We start from the raw sequence: 27,838 nt of genomic DNA on the forward strand, positions 1-27,838 counted from the left end.
CCCGGACACACTACGACGCCACCGGCAACTCCAGCGACACATTCGTAATTTGCTCGCGGCTAAGAAACGCCGGGACTGGCGGCAGACATGCACCCGTTTAAATGCTACCCTACCAATCAACTCGTCCAAGTTCTGGTCGGCCTTCCGTCGCCTTACCGGAACTAAACCCTCCCCCTATTATCCTCTTCTCCATGATGATCACCCTTTCCCTGACTCCCTTAGTAAGGCCAATCACTTTGCCTCCTACCTCTCCGATGTATTTTCCATCCCCGATGATCCCCAGTTCGATTACTCCCTCTTCCCGGATATCCGCGATCGAACTGACACCTCTTCCCCTCCCCTCGCTCCTGGTTTCCAGTACTTGGACAACATTGCACACACGGAACTCAATGCCCCTATCACTACACAGGATCTCATTGCTACACTCCGCACGAAACGCAACACCGCTCCTGGTCACGATCGTGTCACCTACCGCCACCTTCGTGAAGCTCCTATCTCTTTCCTCTCCACCCTGGCCAGGCTCTACAATGTAGTCCTGTCCACCGGTTACTACCCCGACCTGTGGAAAACCTCCCGTATCCTCATGTTCCTTAAACCCGGCAAACCACCGTCCGCCGTCTCCTCCTACCGCCCCATCAGCCTTACCTCGGTCTTCAGCAAGGTCCTGGAATCTATCCTCACCCGCCGCATCCACCAGCATCTCCGCCAGCACCGCCTTCTTCCCGTTACCCAGTGTGGCTTTCGGCCGTCCTTCTCTTCCAACGACCTTCTCCTTCACCTCTCTCATCTCCTTTCCGAACAGCTTAATTCCCGTCGCTCCGCAATCTTCCTCTCCTTGGACCTAGAACGTGCCTATGACCGCGTATGGCATTCCGGTCTCCTCTTCAAGCTCCAAACCTTCGCCCTTCCCATTAACTACGTCCGTCTGATCGGCTCCTTTCTCTCCCGCCGTCCTTCCTATGTCACCATCCATAACGCAGATTCCTACACCTTTTTCCCCTCTGCCGGTGTGCCCCAAGGCTCCGTCCTCTCCCCCCTTCTGTACCTCTTGTACACGGCGGACATGCCGCCGCCGCCAGCCCCCGTCCACCTTCTCCAGTTTGCCGATGACACCGCCTTCCTTGCCCTTGCCCCCACCCTGCAACGCTCCCAACACCTTCTCCAATCCCATCTTGACCGGTTCACCGCTTGGTGCAACCAGTGGTTGCTCAAGGTCAATCCTTCCAAAACCCAGGCGATCATTGTAGGCAAAACCACCCCTTCCTTCCGCCTCCTTGATTTCTATCTCACCGTTTATGGCCGTCCCATTGCTCTCACCCCCACCCTTAAGTACCTTGGCGTCACCCTCGACCGTCGCCTCTCCTGGACTCCCCATCTCCAGACAATCCAAGCCAAGGCACGTTCCCGACTCCGTCTCCTCAAGCTCCTTTCCGGCCGTACGTGGGGTCTGGACCCCTCCACCATCCTCCACACCTATAAGTCCCTCATCCGCCCTATCCTCTGCTACGCCCATCCAGCCTGGATCTCCGCCCCCCCTTCCTTTTATAAATCCCTCCAAATCCTTGAACGCCATGCTCTCCGCCTTGCCTATCGCATCCGTCTCCCCTCCCCCACGCGGATCCTGTATGATCTTATCCCCTTCCCCCACCTCCTCCTCTTCCTCGAAAGGATACGAATCCTATACACCTCCCGTAAACTCGATCCTCCTCACCCGCTCGTCTCCCCGATCCTCTCCCACCCCCGCCCGCTGCCGCGCCTATACTCCCATATCCCACCCGGTCTCCATCTCTCCACCCTCCTTACCCTCTCCCAAGGTGGCTTCCGCCAGCTCCCCCTCCCTGATGATGTCCTCCTTCCCTGCATCTACCCCTCCTATCAACTTTGATCCACCCCCCCCACCTCCTGTGTCCTATCCTTTAGGCACCCTCCCTCCCTCCCTTCCCTTCCCTTCTCTTTCCTTTCCCCCTTCCCTCCTCCCCTCTCCCCCGGGCTTCCCCTACCCCTTCCTCCCTCCTCCTCTCTCCTTTGCCCATGGCATCTCTGCTCTCCCCTCTCCCATTCCCCTTCCCCTTCCTCCTCCTCCACCTCCTCTCTTGGCAGGTCCCCGGACTCGTACACGCTCAGTGAACATTCGCGCGCCGGAGATCGTCGCCGTCAGTGTTTCGTGTGTGTGCCTTCGTTTGTGTGTAGTGTTGTTCGCCGTCACGCCACCACCGTTCACGTGCCGTCGCCATCATCGTCCGTGTTCTGTGCATCGTGTCGCCCAGTGTTAGTGATGTTTCTCGTCCGGCGTGAACGGCTCCATGTTTTTTCGATTTTTAGTGTCTACATTTTTTGACCACCGTTTTTACTGTCTGCTCTGTGCCACCTTTCTGTACTACTTGTTGCCAAACTCGAGGCTGAAGAGCGGCGTATTGTGCTGCTGGCAGCCCGCCTTTGTATAAGGTGTTAAAATAACAATAAAGAAAAAAAAAAAAAAAAAAAAAAAAAAAAAAAAAAAAAAAAACGAGGAGAAGCATACTTACCTGGCGTAGAGGATACCGTGATCATGAAGGCGGTTCCTCCGGGGTGAGGCTTGTCCATTGCACTTCGGTCGAGCTGACCCCCGCGATTACTCCAAATGCGAGTAACTCGGGCGCATAATTTTTGGTAGTCGGGACTGCGTTCGCGCTGTCCCGTTGCTAATCTCTAATGCAATCAAAGCTTCTCCTCGTAGCGGATGATAAGCACTGACGGTGAGTAATTTACCACCTTCTTATAACCGACGATGCCTCTACTAAAAACGACAAATTGCACTAGGACACGGCGTCGAAACCCACAGCCGGCGCACTGCTCGTTAACCGCGTGGCACGCGTGCTCGTAATAACAGCGGCAGCCGCGAGATGGCTCAGGCGATCTAACGTGGCTGCGATTTCTGTATTAACGGTCGAACGGCCCCTTTTAGCATTCTCTGTCCATAAACGGATTGTGCACCAAACGTTATTCGACGGCGCGGCATTCCCTGCAAGCACAGTGACTGCTGTGGCGCGAGCGGGCGTACAGGGGCCGTCGGCCAGCCGAACGCTTTGGCGCCTGTGGCAAGGTACATGAAGGGGCCGGAAGCGAGCGTCTAGCGTAGCGTCTCGAGACTTGCGGCACTTGAGGAGCTTGTGGGGATGTGAATCGAAGGAAATAACATGACGAGCTGCACCGAAAAACGAGAAACATAGATTCTAGCCAACCTCGGTGATCGGACGAGAACCGGCGTATTTTTACCCTTTTCTTGCCTCGTTGCCGTTGGCGAGTGAATGCTGCAACGTGTGCCGGCAAGTCAGCTTCGGATCCTCACTTAACTTCCACACACAGTGAATATCTTCCTGGCCACGACAGTTTCCTGCCGCAGTTGGCGTCTACCTGCTCTAAGGAATGGCCTTTCGTCGCAGTGGTTGTGTTTCACCTGACAACTTTGCAGGCAACCTAAAATAACGCTTGGAAAGGAACAATTAAAGCACGAGGAGGACCGAAAACGGCCGCATGAAATTATTAAGCTCGGTTTCGATTGCGACAATTACTATGAAATACTCGCGTACACTAATTGCAGAGATAGGTAGGATTAAAAAAAAAAAAAATACACTTCATTGTTTAATACCATTTCATTACACTTCAGAACTGTTACTACTTCAAAAACAAGCAATTTAATTTATTCTTACTTACTTACTTACTTACTCCAGGTCCAAGCAAAGAGACAGAGAGGGGTGAATGTAATGCCTGCAGCCGTTTTCAAATGTTTGCACATCTAAAACTACTCATAGCGTCACCATAGTCATAAGATATTAATCATTTATGAAATGCCGCAAAATTAATCTGCAGCAAGCAGTGTTGTTGCCATTAGATGGCAATGGCTTTGTTTTCACAGTGCTACCTAGTAGTGGTGCAGCCTAAACGAATTAATTTACTTCCCCTAAACTTTTCCATCTAGCTTAAATAATGAAGCATTATTATTTTTGTCATATACTTTCATATGCGTGAAGGAAATATCTCCACATTCTGAATTAAAGTGAAGACAAATTTTGTTCGAGCTTTCCAGATAGTGCTCGAGATGAACAGAAAAAAGAAGTGTTACCATACCTTCAAGTGTCTTCTGTTCCATCAGCGTCCAATGGGGTAAGCTGCAGTTTTTGCTGATTATTGTCTTTCCTTAAGAACCTGCTGATGTGATGTGATGTTTGTCCCTCGTGTACAACACCCACGAGTGCATCCAGCTTTCTTAGAACATCTGATAGTCTGAGCTTGGTCCTTCGGTTGCTCAGCGACAGACAAGGGCGATTGACAATGCTGCCGTATTTCCTGGCACTAAGGGCTCCCACGGAGGGAGCAAAGGTAAGAGCAACAATTGATTTTGTGGCTTGCACTGTGGCTCGAAGAAACAGTCATTCAGCAAATCTCCTTTGCCGTTTTGACACCGGACGGAAGAAAGAGGGCGACTTTCAGGCGGAGAGGGCGGCTCGAAGGCGGTAACCCCGACATGGCCCGCCATCTCCCGGAGGGTGCAGTAACTTAACCCCAGCAACGGCCGGCGCCGCGAGTCGCGATGTCTTCCGCACGAAAAATGCATCGCTTTCTGCAGAGGGCCGTTATTGTGCCTGTCTGCCTGCTAACTCGACGGCCAACAGCGCGTTTATAAGGAAGCAAGTACATTCACGGCACCATGCTCTTCGCCGAATGCGACAACGTCAAGAGTTCTCGTTCCACTACGATAGCGCGAGGCATTACAAATATTCGCCTGTGGCCGAGGAGAAGCATACTTACCTGGCGTAGAGGATACCGTGATCATGAAGGCGGTTCCTCCGGGGTGAGGCTTGTCCATTGCACTTCGGTCGAGCTGACCCCCGCGATTACTCCAAATGCGAGTAACTCGGGCGCATAATTTTTGGTAGTCGGGACTGCGTTCGCGCTGTCCCGTTGCTAATCTCTAATGCAATCAAAGCTTCTCCTCGTAGCGGATGATAAGCACTGACGGTGAGTAATTTACCACCTTCTTATAACCGACGATGCCTCTACTAAAAACGACAAATTGCACTAGGACACGGCGTCGAAACCCACAGCCGGCGCACTGCTCGTTAACCGCGTGGCACGCGTGCTCGTAATAACAGCGGCAGCCGCGAGATGGCTCAGGCGATCTAACGTGGCTGCGATTTCTGTATTAACGGTCGAACGGCCCCTTTTAGCATTCTCTGTCCATAAACGGATTGTGCACCAAACGTTATTCGACGGCGCGGCATTCCCTGCAAGCACAGTGACTGCTGTGGCGCGAGCGGGCGTACAGGGGCCGTCGGCCAGCCGAACGCTTTGGCGCCTGTGGCAAGGTACATGAAGGGGCCGGAAGCGAGCGTCTAGCGTAGCGTCTCGAGACTTGCGGCACTTGAGGAGCTTGTGGGGATGTGAATCGAAGGAAATAACATGACGAGCTGCACCGAAAAACGAGAAACATAGATTCTAGCCAACCTCGGTGATCGGACGAGAACCGGCGTATTTTTACCCTTTTCTTGCCTCGTTGCCGTTGGCGAGTGAATGCTGCAACGTGTGCCGGCAAGTCAGCTTCGGATCCTCACTTAACTTCCACACACAGTGAATATCTTCCTGGCCACGACAGTTTCCTGCCGCAGTTGGCGTCTACCTGCTCTAAGGAATGGCCTTTCGTCGCAGTGGTTGTGTTTCACCTGACAACTTTGCAGGCAACCTAAAATAACGCTTGGAAAGGAACAATTAAAGCACGAGGAGGACCGAAAACGGCCGCATGAAATTATTAAGCTCGGTTTCGATTGCGACAATTACTATGAAATACTCGCGTACACTAATTGCAGAGATAGGTAGGATTAAAAAAAAAAAAAATACACTTCATTGTTTAATACCATTTCATTACACTTCAGAACTGTTACTACTTCAAAAACAAGCAATTTAATTTATTCTTACTTACTTACTTACTTACTCCAGGTCCAAGCAAAGAGACAGAGAGGGGTGAATGTAATGCCTGCAGCCGTTTTCAAATGTTTGCACATCTAAAACTACTCATAGCGTCACCATAGTCATAAGATATTAATCATTTATGAAATGCCGCAAAATTAATCTGCAGCAAGCAGTGTTGTTGCCATTAGATGGCAATGGCTTTGTTTTCACAGTGCTACCTAGTAGTGGTGCAGCCTAAACGAATTAATTTACTTCCCCTAAACTTTTCCATCTAGCTTAAATAATGAAGCATTATTATTTTTGTCATATACTTTCATATGCGTGAAGGAAATATCTCCACATTCTGAATTAAAGTGAAGACAAATTTTGTTCGAGCTTTCCAGATAGTGCTCGAGATGAACAGAAAAAAGAAGTGTTACCATACCTTCAAGTGTCTTCTGTTCCATCAGCGTCCAATGGGGTAAGCTGCAGTTTTTGCTGATTATTGTCTTTCCTTAAGAACCTGCTGATGTGATGTGATGTTTGTCCCTCGTGTACAACACCCACGAGTGCATCCAGCTTTCTTAGAACATCTGATAGTCTGAGCTTGGTCCTTCGGTTGCTCAGCGACAGACAAGGGCGATTGACAATGCTGCCGTATTTCCTGGCACTAAGGGCTCCCACGGAGGGAGCAAAGGTAAGAGCAACAATTGATTTTGTGGCTTGCACTGTGGCTCGAAGAAACAGTCATTCAGCAAATCTCATTTGCCGTTTTGACACCGGACGGAAGAAAGAGGGCGACTTTCAGGCGGAGAGGGCGGCTCGAAGGCGGTAACCCCGACATGGCCCGCCATCTCCCGGAGGGTGCAGTAACTTAACCCCAGCAACGGCCGGCGCCACGAGTCGCGATGTCTTCCGCACGAAAAATGCATCGCTTTCTGCAGAGGGCCGTTATTGTGCCTGTCTGCCTGCTAACTCGACGGCCAACAGCGCGTTTATAAGGAAGCAAGTACATTCACGGCACCATGCTCTTCGCCGAATGCGACAACGTCAAGAGTTCTCGTTCCACTACGATAGCGCGAGGCATTACAAATATTCGCCTGTGGCCGAGGAGAAGCAGCATCTTCGGCGGTACACCGCAAGGTTACCGCCCTTCGATAGTGCACTTCTAGCGCTTATCGAAGTGTTAGGTGTTCCAGCCAGCCAGCCAGCCAGCCAGCCCAGCAGCAGCAGCAGCAGCAGCAGCAGCAGCAGTAGTTCCCGGTCCCGGCCTGCAGCAGTGGTCCCGCAGCCAGCCAGCCAGCCAGCCAGCCAGCCAGCCAGCCAGCCAGCCAGCCAGCCAGCCCTCCGGTGCCAGCAGCAGTCCAGCCAGCAGCAGCAGCAGCAGTCCAGCCAGCAGCAGCAGCAGCAGCAGCAGCAGCAGCCGCCGCCGCCGCCCCGGCCCCGTCCGCGGCAGCAGCGTTCCTGCCTCCCGCCGTCGCCGTCCGCCGTCCGCCGTCCGCCGTCCGCCGTCCGCCGTCCGCCGTCCGCCAGTGTGTGTCCTGTCCAGCAGCAGCAGCAGCAGCAGCAGCCGCCGCCGCCGCCGCCCCGGCCCCGTCCGCGGCAGCAGCGTTCCTGCCTCCCGCCGTCGCCGTCCGCCGTCCGACAGTGTGTGTCCTGTCCTTTTAGTGCTGTGTTTTTTTCTTTCTTCTCCTTGTCGTCATGTCCGCCCCCACCACCACCATCACTACTACCACCACCGCCATCGTGTATACGTCCCCTTCCGCCGCCTCCACCACTATCACATGGTGTGCCCAGTCCCACCCCCCTCCTTCCATCCCTCCCCTCCTCTCTATCCCTTCGCCCTCGCTCTTTGTCGCCCCCTCTCCCGCTTCTTCCTCTCGTTCTGATCCCTTCCCCCCTCTCCCCCAGCCTGTCACTGCAGCTCCAGCTCGGGTGGTGACCCGTCGGGCCACTGCCCACGCCCAGCTCTCCCCGTCGCCATCGCCATCGCCGCCGCCACCACCACCACCGCCATCATCGTCGCCTTCACCATCCCTGACGCCTTCGCCTGCACCGTCACAGTCATTATCTCCGGCGCCGACTGCTGCGTCCGTGCCGGGACCTGTCCCTTCCCGCCACCTCCCCATCGTTCCCGTCCCTCTTATCACCACCCGCCCATCGGCCGCTGTCAAACGCCCTAGTGGCGCCCCCACTTCCTCTGCTCCTAAAAAGGCTCCACCCCGCCCCACATCCCCGCCCCAAAATGCCATGGACGTCTCCCCACCAGGCCCCACTCCCTCCTCCTCCTCCTCCTCCTCCTCCTCCTCCTCCTCCCCACCCGGTCTCTACAAATATCTCCTGTCCCGTCCCGATCCTTCCTTCCTCGAGGCCCGGAATCTCTCCCTCCTCCTCCGCCAACATTTCCCTGGCGCCCCCATATCTCTCCTTACTCCCAGACGGGACTCTGTTCTTATCTCCTCCCCCAGCCCAACCCTCCATACTGACATCCTCTCCCGCCTCCCCATCACCCGTTTTGGTCCTAACGCCTCCCTCACCCCTGCTCCCTCCCCATCTCCTACCCGCCAACCCCAACCCCCGCGTCGCCCGCCGACCCTCACCGCCGTGATCACTCGGCTTAGTCCGTCGATCACGGAGGAGGAGGTGTTGGCGGAGCTGAAGGCCCAACCCACCCTGGAGGTGCGGGCAGTCCGCCGCATTTTTAACGCGACCGGCCCCACCCGTCTTATGCGAGTGTTCTCTGAGGACGCCCCCTCCATTGACCGCCTCCTGAAGGAGGGTGCCCTCCTCTTCAATCAGCGGTACAAGGTAGACCCCTCCCGTTCCCCCCCTCAATCCCTGCGCTGCCAGAGATGTCTGCGCTACAATGCACATACAACAGCCGAGTGCCGCGAGGCCCCCACCTGCCCGCATTGTCGACAAGCGCACTTCCTCCGGCAGTGCCCCAACCTTCAATCCCCTCCCTCCTGTAATACCTGCAGCCTCCCCCACCCTACCTACTCCCAAAAGTGTAAAGCCCGACCCCCTCCCACCACCCCTGAACTCACTGTACCTGTCCGTCCCCTGGATGCCCCCACCCCTCCTGGCAATTCCCTTCGTCCCCCCCCCACTGCTGAGGACATCATCAGGTTCCTCACTATTGTCCTCCAAAACGTCCATCCCTTTCAGCGCCCCCACACCCTCCAACAGATCTCCCTCGCCGCCCGTTCCATCTTCCACCTTAAAATGTACGCCACCTATTCCCATAACCAGGCCCATTTCACCTTCTCCCGCCTTGACACCCTCGTCTAAATCCTTATCATGGCGCGACAGCATCGTATCCTGTTCAACAATATCCGCTCCCTTCCCGCCAACAAGAACCTCTTCCTGCACACCCTTGCTACCCACCGTGTGGATGCTTTCCTCCTCAATGAAACCTTCCTCCAACCCCACCACTCCATCCACACCTCCCCCTATCTCCTCCACCGATCCGATAATCCCCTCCCAGTTGCGCGTGGCGGAGTTGCCATTGGCCACCACCGCCAGATCCCCGTTCGGCTCCAACCTCTCCTTCCCGACCCCACCGAACACCTGATCCTTAGTCTCTTCTTCCCCGGCCTTACCGTTACCTGTGCCACCATCTATGTCCGCCCCAACGCCCCTCTTCCTTTCGACTTCCTCTCCCACATCGACCGTACCTTCTCCTCCTATGTGATCGCCGCCGACCTTAACATCCATAGTCGCTCCGCTGCCCAGTTACGGCGGTGGCATCGGTTCCTCTCCTCCCTTCAAGGCGACCTCATCCCCATCCCCCAGCACACCCGCCCCGAATCCAATTCCACTCCCGATGTTATTCTCTCCTCCCCCAACCTCCTTGGTCGCATTACGGTGGATGTCCTGGAGCCCATTGGTAGTGACCATCTCCCTGTCCTCCTCACCGTTTCAGACGGTCGTCGCCCCCGCCCCGACCCTCGTCATGACCCTCCCCCCAAGTACATCCATGACTATTCCCGTGCCAACTGGAATGCCTACCGGGATACCCTCTCCACTCAGGTCGACAGCCACCCTCTCGCCTACCGCCGTCCCGATGATGTCTCCCATGCCGCCTCCTTTCTCCAGCAGACCTTGTCTGAGGCCGTGGAGGCCCACGTCCCTACTGTTGCCATCCACCCCCACCGTCCTACCTTGCCACCACAGGCCGTCCTCCTCCTCCGTGAATCCCGTCGTCTCTACCGTGCCTTCCTCCGCACGCGTGACCCGGACACCCTACGACGCCACCGGCAACTACAGCGACACATTCGAAATTTGCTCGCGGCTAAGAAACGCCGGGACTGGCGACAGACATGCACCCGTTTAAATGCTACCCTCCCTATAAACTCGTCCAAGTTCTGGACCGCCTTCCGTCGCCTTACTGGAACTAAGCCCTCCCCCTACTATCCTCTTCTCCACGATGACCACCCCTTCCCTGACGCCCTTAGTAAGGCCAACCACTTTGCCTCCTACCTGTCCGATGTGTTTTCCATCCCTGATGATCCCCGGTTCGATTACTCCCTCTTCCCAGATATCCGCGATCGAACTGACACCTCTGTCCCTCCCCTCGCTCCTGGTTTCCAGTACTTGGACAACATTCCACACACGGAACTTAATGCCCCCATCACTACACAGGATCTCATTACTACACTCCGCACCAAACGCAACACCGCTCCTGGTCACGATCGTGTCACCTACCGTCACCTTCGTGAAGCTCCTGTCTCTTTCCTCTCCACCCTGGCCAGGCTCTACAATGTAGTCCTGTCCACTGGTTACTACCCCGACCTGTGGAAAACCTCTCGTATCCTCATGTTCCTCAAACCTGGCAAACCGCCGTCCGCCGTCTCCTCCTACCGTCCCATCAGCCTTACCTCGGTCTTCAGCAAGGTCCTGGAATCTATCCTCACCCGCCGCATCCACCAGCATCTCCGCCAGCACCGCCTCCTCCCCGTTACCCAGTGTGGCTTTCGGCCGTCCTTCTCTTCCGACGATCTTCTCCTTCACCTCACTCATCTTCTTTCCGAACAGCTCAATTCCCGTCGCTCCGCAATCTTCCTCTCTCTTGACCTCGAACGCGCATATGACCGCGTATGGCATTCCGGTCTCCTCTTCAAGCTCCAAACCTTCGCCCTTCCCATTAACTACGTTCGTCTGATCGGTTCCTTTCTCTCCCGCCGTCCTTCCCATGTCACCATCCATAACGCCGATTCCTACACCTTCTTCCCCTCCGCCGGTGTGCCCCAAGGCTCCGTCCTCTCCCCCCTTCTGTACTTGTTGTACACGGCGGACATGCCGCCGCCGCCACCCCCCGTCCACCTTCTCCAGTTTGCCGATGACACCGCCTTCCTTGCCCTTGCCCCCACCCTGCAACGCTCCCAACACCTTCTCCAATCCCATCTTGACCGGTTCACCGCTTGGTGCGACCAGTGGTTGCTCACGGTCAATCCTTCCAAAACCCAGGCGATCATTGTAGGCAAAACCACCCCTTCCTTCCGCCTCCTTGATTTCTATCTCACCGTTTATGGCCGTCCCATCGCTCTCACCCCCACCCTTAAGTACCTTGGCGTCACCCTCGACCGTCGCCTCTCCTGGACTCCCCATCTCCAGACAATCCAAGCCAAGGCACGTTCCCGACTCCGTCTCCTCAAGCTCCTTTCCGGCCGTACGTGGGGTCTGGACCCCTCCACCATCCTCCACACCTATAAGTCCCTCATCCGCCCTATCCTCTGTTACGCCCATCCCGCCTGGATCTCCGCCCCCCCTTCCTTTTATAAATCCCTCCAAATCCTTGAACGCCATGCTCTCCGCCTTGCCTATCGCATCCGTCTCCCCTCCCCCACGCGGATCCTGTATGATCTTATCCCCTTCCCCCACCTCCTCCTCTTCCTCGAACGACTACGCATCCTCTACACCTCCCGTAAACTCGATCCTCCTCACCTGCTCGTCTCCCCGATCCTCTCCCACCCCCGCCCGCTGCCGCGCCTGTACTCCCATGTCCCACCCGGTCTCCATCTCTCCACCCTCCTTACCCTCTCCCAAGGTGGCTTCCGCCAGCTCCCCCTCCCTGATGATGTCCTCGTCCCCTCCATCTACCCCTCCTATCAACTATGACCCCGCCCCCCCCTCACTCCTGGTGTCCTTTCCCTTAGGCACCCTCCCTCCCTTCTCTTCTCTTCCCTTCCCTTCTCTTTCCTTTTCCCCGTCCCCTCCCTCCCCCCTCTTCTTCCGGGCTTCCCCTCCCCCTTCCTCTCTCCCCCCCTCTTTCCCTTGCCCGTGGCGTCCCTGCTCTCCCCTCTCGCTTTCCCACTCCCCCTCCTCCTCCTCCCCCTCCCCCTCCCCCCCTCCTCCTCCTCCTCCTCCTCCTCCTCCTCCTCCTCTCTTGGCAGGTCCCCGGACTCGCACACGGATCGTGAACTTTCGCGCGCCGGAGATCGTCGCCCTCGGTTTCGTGTTTGTGCCGTCGTGTCTGTGCATCAGTGTTTTTCACCGTCCACGCTTCTTCGTTCACGTGCGTCGTCTACCTCGTCAGTGTTTGTGCCCAGTGCCGCCGTTTTTCTTGTTGTTTCGTCGAGTGTGAACGGCTTCATGTTTTTTAACTATTGTATCTCCTGTTTTTTCAACCGCCATTCTGTTACTTGTCTGTCTCCCTTTCTTTTTTATTGTACTGCCTATGGCTGAAGAGCGGAGTACACTGTTCCGCTGCCAGCCCACCTTTGTATGGGGTGTTCAAATTACAATAAAGAAAAAAAAAAAAAAAAAAAAAAAAAAAAAAACCGAGGAGAAGCATACTTACCTGGCGTAGAGGATACCGTGATCATGAAGGCGGTTCCTCCGGGGTGAGGCTTGTCCATTGCACTTCGGTCGAGCTGACCCCCGCGATTACTCCAAATGCGAGTAACTCGGGCGCATAATTTTTGGTAGTCGGGACTGCGTTCGCGCTGTCCCGTTGCTAATCTCTAATGCAATCAAAGCTTCTCCTCGTAGCGGATGATAAGCACTGACGGTGAGTAATTTACCACCTTCTTATAACCGACGATGCCTCTACTAAAAACGACAAATTGCACTAGGACACGGCGTCGAAACCCACAGCCGGCGCACTGCTCGTTAACCGCGTGGCACGCGTGCTCGTAATAACAGCGGCAGCCGCGAGATGGCTCAGGCGATCTAACGTGGCTGCGATTTCTGTATTAACGGTCGAACGGCCCCTTTTAGCATTCTCTGTCCATAAACGGATTGTGCACCAAACGTTATTCGACGGCGCGGCATTCCCTGCAAGCACAGTGACTGCTGTGGCGCGAGCGGGCGTACAGGGGCCGTCGGCCAGCCGAACGCTTTGGCGCCTGTGGCAAGGTACATGAAGGGGCCGGAAGCGAGCGTCTAGCGTAGCGTCTCGAGACTTGCGGCACTTGAGGAGCTTGTGGGGATGTGAATCGAAGGAAATAACATGACGAGCTGCACCGAAAAACGAGAAACATAGATTCTAGCCAACCTCGGTGATCGGACGAGAACCGGCGTATTTTTACCCTTTTCTTGCCTCGTTGCCGTTGGCGAGTGAATGCTGCAACGTGTGCCGGCAAGTCAGCTTCGGATCCTCACTTAACTTCCACACACAGTGAATATCTTCCTGGCCACGACAGTTTCCTGCCGCAGTTGGCGTCTACCTGCTCTAAGGAATGGCCTTTCGTCGCAGTGGTTGTGTTTCACCTGACAACTTTGCAGGCAACCTAAAATAACGCTTGGAAAGGAACAATTAAAGCACGAGGAGGACCGAAAACGGCCGCATGAAATTATTAAGCTCGGTTTCGATTGCGACAATTACTATGAAATACTCGCGTACACTAATTGCAGAGATAGGTAGGATTAAAAAAAAAAAAATACACTTCATTGTTTAATACCATTTCATTACACTTCAGAACTGTTACTACTTCAAAAACAAGCAATTTAATTTATTCTTACTTACTTACTTACTTACTCCAGGTCCAAGCAAAGAGACAGAGAGGGGTGAATGTAATGCCTGCAGCCGTTTTCAAATGTTTGCACATCTAAAACTACTCATAGCGTCACCATAGTCATAAGATATTAATCATTTATGAAATGCCGCAAAATTAATCTGCAGCAAGCAGTGTTGTTGCCATTAGATGGCAATGGCTTTGTTTTCACAGTGCTACCTAGTAGTGGTGCAGCCTAAACGAATTAATTTACTTCCCCTAAACTTTTCCATCTAGCTTAAATAATGAAGCATTATTATTTTTGTCATATACTTTCATATGCGTGAAGGAAATATCTCCACATTCTGAATTAAAGTGAAGACAAATTTTGTTCGAGCTTTCCAGATAGTGCTCGAGATGAACAGAAAAAAGAAGTGTTACCATACCTTCAAGTGTCTTCTGTTCCATCAGCGTCCAATGGGGTAAGCTGCAGTTTTTGCTGATTATTGTCTTTCCTTAAGAACCTGCTGATGTGATGTGATGTTTGTCCCTCGTGTACAACACCCACGAGTGCATCCAGCTTTCTTAGAACATCTGATAGTCTGAGCTTGGTCCTTCGGTTGCTCAGCGACAGACAAGGGCGATTGACAATGCTGCCGTATTTCCTGGCACTAAGGGCTCCCACGGAGGGAGCAAAGGTAAGAGCAACAATTGATTTTGTGGCTTGCACTGTGGCTCGAAGAAACAGTCATTCAGCAAATCTCATTTGCCGTTTTGACACCGGACGGAAGAAAGAGGGCGACTTTCAGGCGGAGAGGGCGGCTCGAAGGCGGTAACCCCGACATGGCCCGCCATCTCCCGGAGGGTGCAGTAACTTAACCCCAGCAACGGCCGGCGCCGCGAGTCGCGATGTCTTCCGCACGAAAAATGCATCGCTTTCTGCAGAGGGCCGTTATTGTGCCTGTCTGCCTGCTAACTCGACGGCCAACAGCGCGTTTATAAGGAAGCAAGTACATTCACGGCACCATGCTCTTCGCCGAATGCGACAACGTCAAGAGTTCTCGTTCCACTACGATAGCGCGAGGCATTACAAATATTCGCCTGTGGCCGAGGAGAAGCATACTTACCTGGCGTAGAGGATACCGTGATCATGAAGGCGGTTCCTCCGGGGTGAGGCTTGTCCATTGCACTTCGGTCGAGCTGACCCCCGCGATTACTCCAAATGCGAGTAACTCGGGCGCATAATTTTTGGTAGTCGGGACTGCGTTCGCGCTGTCCCGTTGCTAATCTCTAATGCAATCAAAGCTTCTCCTCGTAGCGGATGATAAGCACTGACGGTGAGTAATTTACCACCTTCTTATAACCGACGATGCCTCTACTAAAAACGACAAATTGCACTAGGACACGGCGTCGAAACCCACAGCCGGCGCACTGCTCGTTAACCGCGTGGCACGCGTGCTCGTAATAACAGCGGCAGCCGCGAGATGGCTCAGGCGATCTAACGTGGCTGCGATTTCTGTATTAACGGTCGAACGGCCCCTTTTAGCATTCTCTGTCCATAAACGGATTGTGCACCAAACGTTATTCGACGGCGCGGCATTCCCTGCAAGCACAGTGACTGCTGTGGCGCGAGCGGGCGTACAGGGGCCGTCGGCCAGCCGAACGCTTTGGCGCCTGTGGCAAGGTACATGAAGGGGCCGGAAGCGAGCGTCTAGCGTAGCGTCTCGAGACTTGCGGCACTTGAGGAGCTTGTGGGGATGTGAATCGAAGGAAATAACATGACGAGCTGCACCGAAAAACGAGAAACATAGATTCTAGCCAACCTCGGTGATCGGACGAGAACCGGCGTATTTTTACCCTTTTCTTGCCTCGTTGCCGTTGGCGAGTGAATGCTGCAACGTGTGCCGGCAAGTCAGCTTCGGATCCTCACTTAACTTCCACACACAGTGAATATCTTCCTGGCCACGACAGTTTCCTGCCGCAGTTGGCGTCTACCTGCTCTAAGGAATGGCCTTTCGTCGCAGTGGTTGTGTTTCACCTGACAACTTTGCAGGCAACCTAAAATAACGCTTGGAAAGGAACAATTAAAGCACGAGGAGGACCGAAAACGGCCGCATGAAATTATTAAGCTCGGTTTCGATTGCGACAATTACTATGAAATACTCGCGTACACTAATTGCAGAGATAGGTAGGATTAAAAAAAAAAAAATACACTTCATTGTTTAATACCATTTCATTACACTTCAGAACTGTTACTACTTCAAAAACAAGCAATTTAATTTATTCTTACTTACTTACTTACTTACTCCAGGTCCAAGCAAAGAGACAGAGAGGGGTGAATGTAATGCCTGCAGCCGTTTTCAAATGTTTGCACATCTAAAACTACTCATAGCGTCACCATAGTCATAAGATATTAATCATTTATGAAATGCCGCAAAATTAATCTGCAGCAAGCAGTGTTGTTGCCATTAGATGGCAATGGCTTTGTTTTCACAGTGCTACCTAGTAGTGGTGCAGCCTAAACGAATTAATTTACTTCCCCTAAACTTTTCCATCTAGCTTAAATAATGAAGCATTATTATTTTTGTCATATACTTTCATATGCGTGAAGGAAATATCTCCACATTCTGAATTAAAGTGAAGACAAATTTTGTTCGAGCTTTCCAGATAGTGCTCGAGATGAACAGAAAAAAGAAGTGTTACCATACCTTCAAGTGTCTTCTGTTCCATCAGCGTCCAATGGGGTAAGCTGCAGTTTTTGCTGATTATTGTCTTTCCTTAAGAACCTGCTGATGTGATGTGATGTTTGTCCCTCGTGTACAACACCCACGAGTGCATCCAGCTTTCTTAGAACATCTGATAGTCTGAGCTTGGTCCTTCGGTTGCTCAGCGACAGACAAGGGCGATTGACAATGCTGCCGTATTTCCTGGCACTAAGGGCTCCCATGGAGGGAGCAAAGGTAAGAGCAACAATTGATTTTGTGGCTTGCACTGTGGCTCGAAGAAACAGTCATTCAGCAAATCTCATTTGCCGTTTTGACACCGGACGGAAGAAAGAGGGCGACTTTCAGGCGGAGAGGGCGGCTCGAAGGCGGTAACCCCGACATGGCCCGCCATCTCCCGGAGGGTGCAGTAACTTAACCCCAGCAACGGCCGGCGCCGCGAGTCGCGATGTCTTCCGCACGAAAAATGCATCGCTTTCTGCAGAGGGCCGTTATTGTGCCTGTCTGCCTGCTAACTCGACGGCCAACAGCGCGTTTATAAGGAAGCAAGTACATTCACGGCACCATGCTCTTCGCCGAATGCGACAACGTCAAGAGTTCTCGTTCCACTACGATAGCGCGAGGCATTACAAATATTCGCCTGTGGCCGAGGAGAAGCATACTTACCTGGCGTAGAGGATACCGTGATCATGAAGGCGGTTCCTCCGGGGTGAGGCTTGTCCATTGCACTTCGGTCGAGCTGACCCCCGCGATTACTCCAAATGCGAGTAACTCGGGCGCATAATTTTTGGTAGTCGGGACTGCGTTCGCGCTGTCCCGTTGCTAATCTCTAATGCAATCAAAGCTTCTCCTCGTAGCGGATGATAAGCACTGACGGTGAGTAATTTACCACCTTCTTATAACCGACGATGCCTCTACTAAAAACGACAAATTGCACTAGGACACGGCGTCGAAACCCACAGCCGGCGCACTGCTCGTTAACCGCGTGGCACGCGTGCTCGTAATAACAGCGGCAGCCGCGAGATGGCTCAGGCGATCTAACGTGGCTGCGATTTCTGTATTAACGGTCGAACGGCCCCTTTTAGCATTCTCTGTCCATAAACGGATTGTGCACCAAACGTTATTCGACGGCGCGGCATTCCCTGCAAGCACAGTGACTGCTGTGGCGCGAGCGGGCGTACAGGGGCCGTCGGCCAGCCGAACGCTTTGGCGCCTGTGGCAAGGTACATGAAGGGGCCGGAAGCGAGCGTCTAGCGTAGCGTCTCGAGACTTGCGGCACTTGAGGAGCTTGTGGGGATGTGAATCGAAGGAAATAACATGACGAGCTGCACCGAAAAACGAGAAACATAGATTCTAGCCAACCTCGGTGATCGGACGAGAACCGGCGTATTTTTACCCTTTTCTTGCCTCGTTGCCGTTGGCGAGTGAATGCTGCAACGTGTGCCGGCAAGTCAGCTTCGGATCCTCACTTAACTTCCACACACAGTGAATATCTTCCTGGCCACGACAGTTTCCTGCCGCAGTTGGCGTCTACCTGCTCTAAGGAATGGCCTTTCGTCGCAGTGGTTGTGTTTCACCTGACAACTTTGCAGGCAACCTAAAATAACGCTTGGAAAGGAACAATTAAAGCACGAGGAGGACCGAAAACGGCCGCATGAAATTATTAAGCTCGGTTTCGATTGCGACAATTACTATGAAATACTCGCGTACACTAATTGCAGAGATAGGTAGGATTAAAAAAAAAAAAAATACACTTCATTGTTTAATACCATTTCATTACACTTCAGAACTGTTACTACTTCAAAAACAAGCAATTTAATTTATTCTTACTTACTTACTTACTTACTCCAGGTCCAAGCAAAGAGACAGAGAGGGGTGAATGTAATGCCTGCAGCCGTTTTCAAATGTTTGCACATCTAAAACTACTCATAGCGTCACCATAGTCATAAGATATTAATCATTTATGAAATGCCGCAAAATTAATCTGCAGCAAGCAGTGTTGTTGCCATTAGATGGCAATGGCTTTGTTTTCACAGTGCTACCTAGTAGTGGTGCAGCCTAAACGAATTAATTTACTTCCCCTAAACTTTTCCATCTAGCTTAAATAATGAAGCATTATTATTTTTGTCATATACTTTCATATGCGTGAAGGAAATATCTCCACATTCTGAATTAAAGTGAAGACAAATTTTGTTCGAGCTTTCCAGATAGTGCTCGAGATGAACAGAAAAAAGAAGTGTTACCATACCTTCAAGTGTCTTCTGTTCCATCAGCGTCCAATGGGGTAAGCTGCAGTTTTTGCTGATTATTGTCTTTCCTTAAGAACCTGCTGATGTGATGTGATGTTTGTCCCTCGTGTACAACACCCACGAGTGCATCCAGCTTTCTTAGAACATCTGATAGTCTGAGCTTGGTCCTTCGGTTGCTCAGCGACAGACAAGGGCGATTGACAATGCTGCCGTATTTCCTGGCACTAAGGGCTCCCACGGAGGGAGCAAAGGTAAGAGCAACAATTGATTTTGTGGCTTGCACTGTGGCTCGAAGAAACAGTCATTCAGCAAATCTCATTTGCCGTTTTGACACCGGACGGAAGAAAGAGGGCGACTTTCAGGCGGAGAGGGCGGCTCGAAGGCGGTAACCCCGACATGGCCCGCCATCTCCCGGAGGGTGCAGTAACTTAACCCCAGCAACGGCCGGCGCCGCGAGTCGCGATGTCTTCCGCACGAAAAATGCATCGCTTTCTGCAGAGGGCCGTTATTGTGCCTGTCTGCCTGCTAACTCGACGGCCAACAGCGCGTTTATAAGGAAGCAAGTACATTCACGGCACCATGCTCTTCGCCGAATGCGACAACGTCAAGAGTTCTCGTTCCACTACGATAGCGCGAGGCATTACAAATATTCGCCTGTGGCCGAGGAGAAGCATACTTACCTGGCGTAGAGGATACCGTGATCATGAAGGCGGTTCCTCCGGGGTGAGGCTTGTCCATTGCACTTCGGTCGAGCTGACCCCCGCGATTACTCCAAATGCGAGTAACTCGGGCGCATAATTTTTGGTAGTCGGGACTGCGTTCGCGCTGTCCCGTTGCTAATCTCTAATGCAATCAAAGCTTCTCCTCGTAGCGGATGATAAGCACTGACGGTGAGTAATTTACCACCTTCTTATAACCGACGATGCCTCTACTAAAAACGACAAATTGCACTAGGACACGGCGTCGAAACCCACAGCCGGCGCACTGCTCGTTAACCGCGTGGCACGCGTGCTCGTAATAACAGCGGCAGCCGCGAGATGGCTCAGGCGATCTAACGTGGCTGCGATTTCTGTATTAACGGTCGAACGGCCCCTTTTAGCATTCTCTGTCCATAAACGGATTGTGCACCAAACGTTATTCGACGGCGCGGCATTCCCTGCAAGCACAGTGACTGCTGTGGCGCGAGCGGGCGTACAGGGGCCGTCGGCCAGCCGAACGCTTTGGCGCCTGTGGCAAGGTACATGAAGGGGCCGGAAGCGAGCGTCTAGCGTAGCGTCTCGAGACTTGCGGCACTTGAGGAGCTTGTGGGGATGTGAATCGAAGGAAATAACATGACGAGCTGCACCGAAAAACGAGAAACATAGATTCTAGCCAACCTCGGTGATCGGACGAGAACCGGCGTATTTTTACCCTTTTCTTGCCTCGTTGCCGTTGGCGAGTGAATGCTGCAACGTGTGCCGGCAAGTCAGCTTCGGATCCTCACTTAACTTCCACACACAGTGAATATCTTCCTGGCCACGACAGTTTCCTGCCGCAGTTGGCGTCTACCTGCTCTAAGGAATGGCCTTTCGTCGCAGTGGTTGTGTTTCACCTGACAACTTTGCAGGCAACCTAAAATAACGCTTGGAAAGGAACAATTAAAGCACGAGGAGGACCGAAAACGGCCGCATGAAATTATTAAGCTCGGTTTCGATTGCGACAATTACTATGAAATACTCGCGTACACTAATTGCAGAGATAGGTAGGATTAAAAAAAAAAAAAATACACTTCATTGTTTAATACCATTTCATTACACTTCAGAACTGTTACTACTTCAAAAACAAGCAATTTAATTTATTCTTACTTACTTACTTACTTACTCCAGGTCCAAGCAAAGAGACAGAGAGGGGTGAATGTAATGCCTGCAGCCGTTTTCAAATGTTTGCACATCTAAAACTACTCATAGCGTCACCATAGTCATAAGATATTAATCATTTATGAAATGCCGCAAAATTAATCTGCAGCAAGCAGTGTTGTTGCCATTAGATGGCAATGGCTTTGTTTTCACAGTGCTACCTAGTAGTGGTGCAGCCTAAACGAATTAATTTACTTCCCCTAAACTTTTCCATCTAGCTTAAATAATGAAGCATTATTATTTTTGTCATATACTTTCATATGCGTGAAGGAAATATCTCCACATTCTGAATTAAAGTGAAGACAAATTTTGTTCGAGCTTTCCAGATAGTGCTCGAGATGAACAGAAAAAAGAAGTGTTACCATACCTTCAAGTGTCTTCTGTTCCATCAGCGTCCAATGGGGTAAGCTGCAGTTTTTGCTGATTATTGTCTTTCCTTAAGAACCTGCTGATGTGATGTGATGTTTGTCCCTCGTGTACAACACCCACGAGTGCATCCAGCTTTCTTAGAACATCTGATAGTCTGAGCTTGGTCCTTCGGTTGCTCAGCGACAGACAAGGGCGATTGACAATGCTGCCGTATTTCCTGGCACTAAGGGCTCCCACGGAGGGAGCAAAGGTAAGAGCAACAATTGATTTTGTGGCTTGCACTGTGGCTCGAAGAAACAGTCATTCAGCAAATCTCATTTGCCGTTTTGACACCGGACGGAAGAAAGAGGGCGACTTTCAGGCGGAGAGGGCGGCTCGAAGGCGGTAACCCCGACATGGCCCGCCATCTCCCGGAGGGTGCAGTAACTTAACCCCAGCAACGGCCGGCGCCGCGAGTCGCGATGTCTTCCGCACGAAAAATGCATCGCTTTCTGCAGAGGGCCGTTATTGTGCCTGTCTGCCTGCTAACTCGACGGCCAACAGCGCGTTTATAAGGAAGCAAGTACATTCACGGCACCATGCTCTTCGCCGAATGCGACAACGTCAAGAGTTCTCGTTCCACTACGATAGCGCGAGGCATTACAAATATTCGCCTGTGGCCGAGGAGAAGCACTTTTCAACAACATCCGCTCCCTCCCCGCCAACAAGAACCTCTTTCTCCATACCCTTGCCTCCCACCGCGTGGACGCCTTCATCCTTAATGAAACCTTCCTCCAACCCCACCACACCGTCCACACTTCGCCCTACCTCCTCCACCGCTCCGACAATCCCCTCCCCATTGCGCGTGGCGGAGTTGCCATTGGGCACCATCGCCAGATCCCCGTTCGGCTCCAACCTCTCCTTCCCGACCCCACCGAACACCTGATCCTTAGTCTCTTCTTCCCTGGCCTTACCGTTACCTGCGCCACCATCTATGTCCGCCCTAACGCCCCTATTCCCTTCGACTTCCTCTCCCACATTGACCGTACCTTCTCCTCCTACGTGATCGCCGCCGACCTCAACATCCATAGTCGTTCCGCCGCCCAGTTACGGCGGTGGCATCGGTTCCTCTCCTCCCTTCAAGGTGACCTCATTCCCATCCCCCAGCACACCCGTCCCGAATCCAACTCCACTCCTGATGTTATCCTCTCCTCCCCCAACCTCCTTGGCCGCATAACGGTGGATGTCCTGGAGCCTATTGGTAGCGACCATCTCCCTGTCCTCCTCACCGTTTCAGACGGTCGTCGCCCTCGCCCCGACCCTCGTACTGACCCTCCCCCTAAGTATGTCCACGACTATTCCCGCGCCGACTGGAATGCCTACCGGGATACCCTTTCCACTCAGGTCGATAGCCACCCTCTCACCTACCACCACCCGGACGATGTCACCCAAGCCGCCTCCTTTCTCCAGCAGACCTTGTCTGCGGCCGTGGAGGCCCACGTCCCTACTGTCGCCATCCACCCCCACCGTCCTACCTTGCCCCCACAGGCCGTTCTCCTCCTCCGTGAATCCCGTCGTCTCTACCGTGCCTTCCTCCGCACGCGTGACCCGGACACACTACGACGCCACCGGCAACTCCAGCGACACATTCGTAATTTGCTCGCGGCTAAGAAACGCCGGGACTGGCGGCAGACATGCACCCGTTTAAATGCTACCCTACCAATCAACTCGTCCAAGTTCTGGTCGGCCTTCCGTCGCCTTACCGGAACTAAACCCTCCCCCTATTATCCTCTTCTCCATGATGATCACCCTTTCCCTGACTCCCTTAGTAAGGCCAATCACTTTGCCTCCTACCTCTCCGATGTATTTTCCATCCCCGATGATCCCCAGTTCGATTACTCCCTCTTCCCGGATATCCGCGATCGAACTGACACCTCTTCCCCTCCCCTCGCTCCTGGTTTCCAGTACTTGGACAACATTGCACACACGGAACTCAATGCCCCTATCACTACACAGGATCTCATTGCTACACTCCGCACGAAACGCAACACCGCTCCTGGTCACGATCGTGTCACCTACCGCCACCTTCGTGAAGCTCCTATCTCTTTCCTCTCCACCCTGGCCAGGCTCTACAATGTAGTCCTGTCCACCGGTTACTACCCCGACCTGTGGAAAACCTCCCGTATCCTCATGTTCCTTAAACCCGGCAAACCACCGTCCGCCGTCTCCTCCTACCGCCCCATCAGCCTTACCTCGGTCTTCAGCAAGGTCCTGGAATCTATCCTCACCCGCCGCATCCACCAGCATCTCCGCCAGCACCGCCTTCTTCCCGTTACCCAGTGTGGCTTTCGGCCGTCCTTCTCTTCCAACGACCTTCTCCTTCACCTCACTCATCTCCTTTCCGGACAGCTTAATTCCCGTCGCTCCGCAATCTTCCTCTCCTTGGACCTCGAACGTGCCTATGACCGCGTATGGCATTCCGGTCTCCTCTTCAAGCTCCAAACCTTCGCCCTTCCCATTAACTACGTCCGTCTGATCGGCTCCTTTCTCTCCCGCCGTCCTTCCTATGTCACCATCCATAACGCAGATTCCTACACCTTTTTCCCCTCTGCCGGTGTGCCCCAAGGCTCCGTCCTCTCCCCCCTTCTGTACCTCTTGTACACGGCGGACATGCCGCCGCCGCCAGCCCCCGTCCACCTTCTCCAGTTTGCCGATGACACCGCCTTCCTTGCCCTTGCCCCCACCCTGCAACGCTCCCAACACCTTCTCCAATCCCATCTTGACCGGTTCACCGCTTGGTGCAACCAGTGGTTGCTCAAGGTCAATCCTTCCAAAACCCAGGCGATCATTGTAGGCAAAACCACCCCTTCCTTCCGCCTCCTTGATTTCTATCTCACCGTTTATGGCCGTCCCATCGCTCTCACCCCCACCCTTAAGTACCTTGGCGTCACCCTCGACCGTCGCCTCTCCTGGACTCCCCATCTCCAGACAATCCAAGCCAAGGCACGTTCCCGACTCCGTCTCCTCAAGCTCCTTTCCGGCCGTACGTGGGGTCTGGACCCCTCCACCATCCTCCACACCTATAAGTCCCTCATCCGCCCTATCCTCTGCTACGCCCATCCAGCCTGGATCTCCGCCCCCCCTTCCTTTTATAAATCCCTCCAATTCCTTGAACGCCATGCTCTCCGCCTTGCCTATCGCATCCGTCTCCCCTCCCCCACGCGGATCCTGTATGATCTTATCCCCTTCCCCCACCTCCTCCTCTTCCTCGAAAGGATACGAATCCTATACACCTCCCGTAAACTCGATCCTCCTCACCCGCTCGTCTCCCCGATCCTCTCCCACCCCCGCCCGCTGCCGCGCCTATACTCCCATATCCCACCCGGTCTCCATCTCTCCACCCTCCTTACCCTCTCCCAAGGTGGCTTCCGCCAGCTCCCCCTCCCTGATGATGTCCTCCTCCCCTGCATCTACCCCTCCTATCAACTTTGATCCACCCCCCCACCTCCTGTGTCCTATCCTTTAGGCACCCTCCCTCCCTCCCTTCCCTTCCCTTCTCTTTCCTTTCCCCCTTCCCTCCTCCCCTCTCCCCCGGGCTTCCCCTCCCCCTTCCTCCCTCCTCCTCTCTCCTTTGCCCATGGCATCTCTGCTCTCCCCTCTCCCATTCCCCTTCCCCTTCCTCCTCCTCCACCTCCTCTCTTGGCAGGTCCCCGGACTCGTACACGCTCAGTGAACATTCGCGCGCCGGAGATCATCGCCGTCAGTGTTTCGTGTGTGTGCCTTCGTTTGTGTGTAGTGTTGTTCGCCGTCACGCCACCACCGTTCACGTGCCGTCGCCATCATCATCCGTGTTCTGTGCATCGTGTCGCCCAGTGTTAGTGATGTTTCTCGTCCGGCGTGAACGGCTCCATGTTTTTTCGATTTTTAGTGTCTACATTTTTTGACCACCGTTTTTACTGTCTGCTCTGTGCCACCTTTCTGTACTACTTGTTGCCACACTCAAGGCTGAAGAGCGGCGTATTGTGCTGCTGCCAGCCCGCCTTTGTATAAGGTGTTAAAATTACAATAAAGAAAAAAAAAAAAAAGAAAAAAAAAAAAAAAAAAAAAAAAAAAAGAGGAGAAGCATACTTACCTGGCGTAGAGGATACCGTGATCATGAAGGCGGTTCCTCCGGGGTGAGGCTTGTCCATTGCACTTCGGTCGAGCTGACCCCCGCGATTACTCCAAATGCGAGTAACTCGGGCGCATAATTTTTGGTAGTCGGGACTGCGTTCGCGCTGTCCCGTTGCTAATCTCTAATGCAATCAAAGCTTCTCCTCGTAGCGGATGATAAGCACTGACGGTGAGTAATTTACCACCTTCTTATAACCGACGATGCCTCTACTAAAAACGACAAATTGCACTAGGACACGGCGTCGAAACCCACAGCCGGCGCACTGCTCGTTAACCGCGTGGCACGCGTGCTCGTAATAACAGCGGCAGCCGCGAGATGGCTCAGGCGATCTAACGTGGCTGCGATTTCTGTATTAACGGTCGAACGGCCCCTTTTAGCATTCTCTGTCCATAAACGGATTGTGCACCAAACGTTATTCGACGGCGCGGCATTCCCTGCAAGCACAGTGACTGCTGTGGCGCGAGCGGGCGTACAGGGGCCGTCGGCCAGCCGAACGCTTTGGCGCCTGTGGCAAGGTACATGAAGGGGCCGGAAGCGAGCGTCTAGCGTAGCGTCTCGAGACTTGCGGCACTTGAGGAGCTTGTGGGGATGTGAATCGAAGGAAATAACATGACGAGCTGCACCGAAAAACGAGAAACATAGATTCTAGCCAACCTCGGTGATCGGACGAGAACCGGCGTATTTTTACCCTTTTCTTGCCTCGTTGCCGTTGGCGAGTGAATGCTGCAACGTGTGCCGGCAAGTCAGCTTCGGATCCTCACTTAACTTCCACACACAGTGAATATCTTCCTGGCCACGACAGTTTCCTGCCGCAGTTGGCGTCTACCTGCTCTAAGGAATGGCCTTTCGTCGCAGTGGTTGTGTTTCACCTGACAACTTTGCAGGCAACCTAAAATAACGCTTGGAAAGGAACAATTAAAGCACGAGGAGGACCGAAAACGGCCGCATGAAATTATTAAGCTCGGTTTCGATTGCGACAATTACTATGAAATACTCGCGTACACTAATTGCAGAGATAGGTAGGATTAAAAAAAAAAAAATACACTTCATTGTTTAATACCATTTCATTACACTTCAGAACTGTTACTACTTCAAAAACAAGCAATTTAATTTATTCTTACTTACTTACTTACTTACTCCAGGTCCAAGCAAAGAGACAGAGAGGGGTGAATGTAATGCCTGCAGCCGTTTTCAAATGTTTGCACATCTAAAACTACTCATAGCGTCACCATAGTCATAAGATATTAATCATTTATGAAATGCCGCAAAATTAATCTGCAGCAAGCAGTGTTGTTGCCATTAGATGGCAATGGCTTTGTTTTCACAGTGCTACCTAGTAGTGGTGCAGCCTAAACGAATTAATTTACTTCCCCTAAACTTTTCCATCTAGCTTAAATAATGAAGCATTATTATTTTTGTCATATACTTTCATATGCGTGAAGGAAATATCTCCACATTCTGAATTAAAGTGAAGACAAATTTTGTTCGAGCTTTCCAGATAGTGCTCGAGATGAACAGAAAAAAGAAGTGTTACCATACCTTCAAGTGTCTTCTGTTCCATCAGCGTCCAATGGGGTAAGCTGCAGTTTTTGCTGATTATTGTCTTTCCTTAAGAACCTGCTGATGTGATGTGATGTTTGTCCCTCGTGTACAACACCCACGAGTGCATCCAGCTTTCTTAGAACATCTGATAGTCTGAGCTTGGTCCTTCGGTTGCTCAGCGACAGACAAGGGCGATTGACAATGCTGCCGTATTTCCTGGCACTAAGGGCTCCCACGGAGGGAGCAAAGGTAAGAGCAACAATTGATTTTGTGGCTTGCACTGTGGCTCGAAGAAACAGTCATTCAGCAAATCTCATTTGCCGTTTTGACACCGGACGGAAGAAAGAGGGCGACTTTCAGGCGGAGAGGGCGGCTCGAAGGCGGTAACCCCGACATGGCCCGCCATCTCCCGGAGGGTGCAGTAACTTAACCCCAGCAACGGCCGGCGCCGCGAGTCGCGATGTCTTCCGCACGAAAAATGCATCGCTTTCTGCAGAGGGCCGTTATTGTGCCTGTCTGCCTGCTAACTCGACGGCCAACAGCGCGTTTATAAGGAAGCAAGTACATTCACGGCACCATGCTCTTCGCCGAATGCGACAACGTCAAGAGTTCTCGTTCCACTACGATAGCGCGAGGCATTACAAATATTCGCCTGTGGCCGAGGAGAAGCATACTTACCTGGCGTAGAGGATACCGTGATCATGAAGGCGGTTCCTCCGGGGTGAGGCTTGTCCATTGCACTTCGGTCGAGCTGACCCCCGCGATTACTCCAAATGCGAGTAACTCGGGCGCATAATTTTTGGTAGTCGGGACTGCGTTCGCGCTGTCCCGTTGCTAATCTCTAATGCAATCAAAGCTTCTCCTCGTAGCGGATGATAAGCACTGACGGTGAGTAATTTACCACCTTCTTATAACCGACGATGCCTCTACTAAAAACGACAAATTGCACTAGGACACGGCGTCGAAACCCACAGCCGGCGCACTGCTCGTTAACCGCGTGGCACGCGTGCTCGTAATAACAGCGGCAGCCGCGAGATGGCTCAGG

The 27,838-nt window shown here is 52.8% G+C and overlaps 8 non-coding genes across 8 annotated transcripts; all 8 read left to right on the forward strand.

Annotated features, from left to right (window-relative positions):
* Positions 1-2,517: 2,517 nt before the first annotated feature.
* On the forward strand, positions 2,518-2,679 carry LOC126203577 (U1 spliceosomal RNA). The gene has a single exon (XR_007540307.1). It is a non-coding gene; the product is annotated as a U1 spliceosomal RNA (small nuclear RNA).
* Positions 2,680-4,780: 2,101 nt separating this feature from the next.
* LOC126203578 (U1 spliceosomal RNA) lies at positions 4,781-4,942 on the forward strand. The gene has a single exon (XR_007540308.1). It is a non-coding gene; the product is annotated as a U1 spliceosomal RNA (small nuclear RNA).
* Positions 4,943-12,719: 7,777 nt separating this feature from the next.
* On the forward strand, positions 12,720-12,881 carry LOC126203580 (U1 spliceosomal RNA). Its single transcript, XR_007540309.1, has one exon. It is a non-coding gene; the product is annotated as a U1 spliceosomal RNA (small nuclear RNA).
* A 2,100-nt stretch (positions 12,882-14,981) lies between these two features.
* LOC126203585 (U1 spliceosomal RNA) lies at positions 14,982-15,143 on the forward strand. Its single transcript, XR_007540310.1, has one exon. It is a non-coding gene; the product is annotated as a U1 spliceosomal RNA (small nuclear RNA).
* A 2,100-nt stretch (positions 15,144-17,243) lies between these two features.
* Positions 17,244-17,405, forward strand: LOC126203592 (U1 spliceosomal RNA). Its single transcript, XR_007540312.1, has one exon. It is a non-coding gene; the product is annotated as a U1 spliceosomal RNA (small nuclear RNA).
* Positions 17,406-19,506: 2,101 nt separating this feature from the next.
* Positions 19,507-19,668, forward strand: LOC126203598 (U1 spliceosomal RNA). The gene has a single exon (XR_007540313.1). It is a non-coding gene; the product is annotated as a U1 spliceosomal RNA (small nuclear RNA).
* Positions 19,669-25,201: 5,533 nt separating this feature from the next.
* On the forward strand, positions 25,202-25,363 carry LOC126203603 (U1 spliceosomal RNA). The gene has a single exon (XR_007540314.1). It is a non-coding gene; the product is annotated as a U1 spliceosomal RNA (small nuclear RNA).
* A 2,100-nt stretch (positions 25,364-27,463) lies between these two features.
* LOC126203615 (U1 spliceosomal RNA) lies at positions 27,464-27,625 on the forward strand. Its single transcript, XR_007540316.1, has one exon. It is a non-coding gene; the product is annotated as a U1 spliceosomal RNA (small nuclear RNA).
* The last annotated feature ends 213 nt before the right edge of the window (positions 27,626-27,838 follow it).

The sequence above is a fragment of the Schistocerca nitens genome, chromosome 1 (genome assembly GCF_023898315.1).
Source record: "Schistocerca nitens isolate TAMUIC-IGC-003100 chromosome 1, iqSchNite1.1, whole genome shotgun sequence".
Classification (NCBI taxonomy): Eukaryota; Metazoa; Arthropoda; class Insecta; order Orthoptera; family Acrididae; genus Schistocerca; species Schistocerca nitens.